The following is a 3,977-nucleotide window of genomic DNA, read 5'->3' on the forward strand; positions in this document are numbered from 1 at the left end:
AGAAACACCTATGCGGAAGTCGCAGTCACAAATCACATCATCACACCGGGCGAAGAGAGCGCAGCGCCGCAGAACATGTCACTGAAAACGACGGTAGCGCCTCCTGCTGGAACGGAAGACGGCATATTCAACTAGGGGTCGTTCACACCGAAAACGTTCTTGCGTTCGTCCGCGCTGTTTTTCTAATTTAGACGGACGTCTTTGACGGTTGCGTCGCGTCTCGCGCAGGAGCTTCACGTTTTTTAGACAAAGTGTCAAGTTAAAAAGGAATTCAACAATTAAAAACGTATCCCGAGACACCCCCAAGGACCGTTAACACCGATCACGTTATCGAGATTAGAAAAAAATATGGACGCAGCGCAACGAATACACACACACAAAACGCTGGTGTCTTCCGTTTTTAACATGAAACGGCTTCTAAAAACGCGGCCCAACAGCCAAAGGAACGCGTTCTGTCGTCACTCGCGTTTTCACGTGGTCTAAACATCACGGTGGCTGGTTTCAAGTAAGTGGAACGGCATGATTCACATTTATAAACTGTATCTAAATAACTTTGCAGCAAAAGAATAGGATCTAGTTATTGGAGGTTTTCAGTGTTTTGGAATGGTGATTTAGCCATATGATTTACTGTAATAATGATATAATCAGGTGACATATGTTTCCTCAGAACTGCAGAGGCCCCTGGAGTATCACAGGAGCTTTTTGGTGAGTGGATCAATATTTAGTTTGTTTTCTGCTATAAAGTTTAATCACTAAATTTAACACAGTTCTACCACAGTTAGATGATCTGTTTACAGGCTTAGGAGTGCTGACATGTAAACTGGGTTGATTAGTTATAATATTTAAACTTCAATTCAACAGAAAGAAAACTGTCGTCCAGATGGAAGGGAACTAGGAAATTTTAGAGCCACAGCATGAAATATCAGTAAGTACTGAGTTTGAATGCACAGGGGCATGTAAACATTAATTTTAGTGGTAATCAATATTACGCCACAAATGCTGTCGATTGAACCCAGAATAATCATTTAAGGGCCTTGGTTACATTAAAATTTTTGACAGCTGGAGTTTAGTCTCTGCTTGTTTGAACATTTTTTATTTTTGTTTCTCGATTATCTCCCCAATTTGGAATGCCCAATTCCCAATGTGCTCTAAATTCTCGTGGTGGCGTAATGACTCGCCTCAATCCGGGTGGCGGAGGACGAATCTCAGTTGCCTCCGCATCTGAGACCGTCAATCCACGCATCTTATCACGTGGCTTGTTGAACATGTTACCGCGGAGACATAGCACGTGTGGAGGCTTCACGCTATTCTCCGCGGCATCCACGTACAACTTACCACAGGCCCCACCGAGAGCGAGAACCACATTATAGCGACCACAAGGAGGTTACCTTATGTGACTCTACCCTCCCTAGCAACCGGGCCAATTTGATTGCTTAGGAGATCTGGCTGGAGTCACTCAGCACGCCCTAGATTCGAACTCGCGACTCCAGGGGTGTGCTCGTATAAACATTTAATTCATGCAAGTCTATGGGATTTGGGGGATTTAGGATCGTTTGCTGTGCAAAAAATTTATAGCCATAGCAAGAAGTCATAGCAACCTTAATCAGAACAGTCTGAAGTTTGGTGGATGTAGGTTGAAACTCTATGAGGTTACAGTCAGAAATGTTGGTCTTGATTTAGGGATTTTGAAAAAAATCCTAAACAAGTATACAGTATAACAATATAATTATTATTTTTAAATGAGAAAATTAGACTAATTTACTCTCTTATGGCTTTTATCGATTTTAGAAATGGCACAAATAAAACCATGTTTTCCAACATTTTATCATCAGATTGCTCTTCAAATCCAGTAAATCTCATTTGTCATTTATCTTGTAGATTTGTTGGGTGCCGTACTGTGATATATTGTGTTTAGATTATGATGGGAACTTACACTATATTGCCAAAAGTATTCGCTCACCCATCCAAATAATTGAATTCAGGTGTTCCAATCACTTCCATGGCCACAGGTGTATAAAATGAAGCACCTAGGCACGCAGACTGCTTCTACAAACATTTGTGAAAGAATGGGCCGCTCTCAGGAGCTCAGTGAATTCCAGCGTGGTACTGTGATAGGATGCCACCTGTGCAACAAGTCCAGTCGTGAAATTTCCTCGCTACTAAATATTCCACAGTCAACTGTCAGTGGTATTATAACAAAGTGGAAGCGATTGGGAATGACAGCAACTCAGCCACGAAGTGGTAGGCCACGTAAAATGACAGAGCGGGGTCAGCGGATGCTGAGGCGCATAGTGCACAGAGGTCGCCAACTTTCTGCAGAGTCAATCGCTACAGACCTCCAAAGTTCATGTGGCCTTCAGATTAGCTCAAGAACAGTGCGTAGAGAGCTTCATGGAATGGGTTTCCATGGCCGAGCAGCTGCATCCAAGCCATACATCATCAAGTGCAATGCAAAGCGTCGGATGCAGTGGTGTAAAGCACGCCGCCACTGGACTCTAGAGCAGTGGAGATGCGTTCTCTGGAGTGATGAATCAGGCTTCTCCATCTGGCAATCTGATGGACGAGTCTGGGTTTGGCGGTTGCCAGGAGAACGGTACTTGTCTGACTGCATTGTGCCAACTGTGAAGTTTGGTGGAGGGGGGATTATGGTGTGGGGTTGTTTTTCAGGAGCTGGGCTTGGCCCCTTAGTTCCAGTGAAAGGAACTCTGAATGCTTCAGCATACCAAGAGATTTTGGACAATTCCATGCTCCCAACTTTGTGGGAACAGTTTGGGGATGGCCCCTTCCTGTTCCAACATGACTGCGCACCAGTGCACAAAGCAAGGTCCATAAAGACATGGATGAGCGAGTTTGGTGTGGAAGAACTTGACTGGCCTGCACAGAGTCCTGACCTCAACCCGATAAAGCACCTTTGGCATGAATTAGAGCGAAGACTGCGAGCCAGGCCTTCTCGTCCAACATCAGTGTCTGACCTCACGAATGCGCTTCTGGAAGAATGGTCAAAAATTCCCATAAACACACCTAAACCTTGTGGAAAGCCTTCCCAGAAGAGTTGAAGCTGTTATAGCTGCAAAGGGTGGGCCGACGTCATATTAAACCCTATGGATTAAGAATGGGATGTCACTTAAGTTCATATGCGTCTAAAGGCAGATGAGCGAATACTTTTGGCAATATAGTGTACTTGATGCCTGTATCATTGCTCTCCTGGCAGCTTTGAAGAATGGTAAGCAGTTCTTCTGAATATTGCAGTTCCTTAGCTCCATTGGCTGTTCTGACAAATACTAATCACATTTTTAAATGTCTCAGCACAACTCCCTGAAGTCACGATAAACAAAGAGACAGATTTAGCAGAAGGTGATATCTGGAAGCAGCAGCATTTGAAGATCAACAGGCACCCTGTTGGCTCATTGTTTGCAGTATTTGATGAGTATTCAAAAGATAAAGTTTATCTTAATTAAAAACAAGCACTATCAAGTTATCAGTGTCCAGAGTTGCTTAAGTGTCAAATTTCAGTTGCTATTTTTATCCTTAACATTTTAGTATTTCAACCAGTGTCCGGTAATTTCACTTACCGTATTCTCGTCATCTCTGAGCAGCTCTATCATCATAGTAGATCCCACTGCAGAGGAAGAGAGCTTGTCTACAGCGTTAATGACTGTAGTAACAGATGAGGAGGAACGGCTCTGTGCTGTCCACAAACCAGGTGAGACAGAAATGGATTCAATACTGAAGAATTATGGCATTTGTTATGGCATCTACAAAGTGCATTTTTGCAATCTGTAAATTTGATAGGAATTAAGTATACTGTATCTATGGAGATTTAAGTTTAACTTTGTTTTAGGTGGCACGTCATTATCTAGTGAGAAACTCCAACACTGCACGAATCGCACCATAACGAGGAACAAAGAGATCAGCAAACTGGTGGACAAAGTCATAGAGAGCACGAAGACAACGAAATAAACACAAAAGTCATGATC

The sequence above is a fragment of the Myxocyprinus asiaticus genome, chromosome 43 (assembly GCF_019703515.2).
Source record: "Myxocyprinus asiaticus isolate MX2 ecotype Aquarium Trade chromosome 43, UBuf_Myxa_2, whole genome shotgun sequence".
NCBI lineage: Eukaryota > Metazoa > Chordata > Actinopteri > Cypriniformes > Catostomidae > Myxocyprinus > Myxocyprinus asiaticus.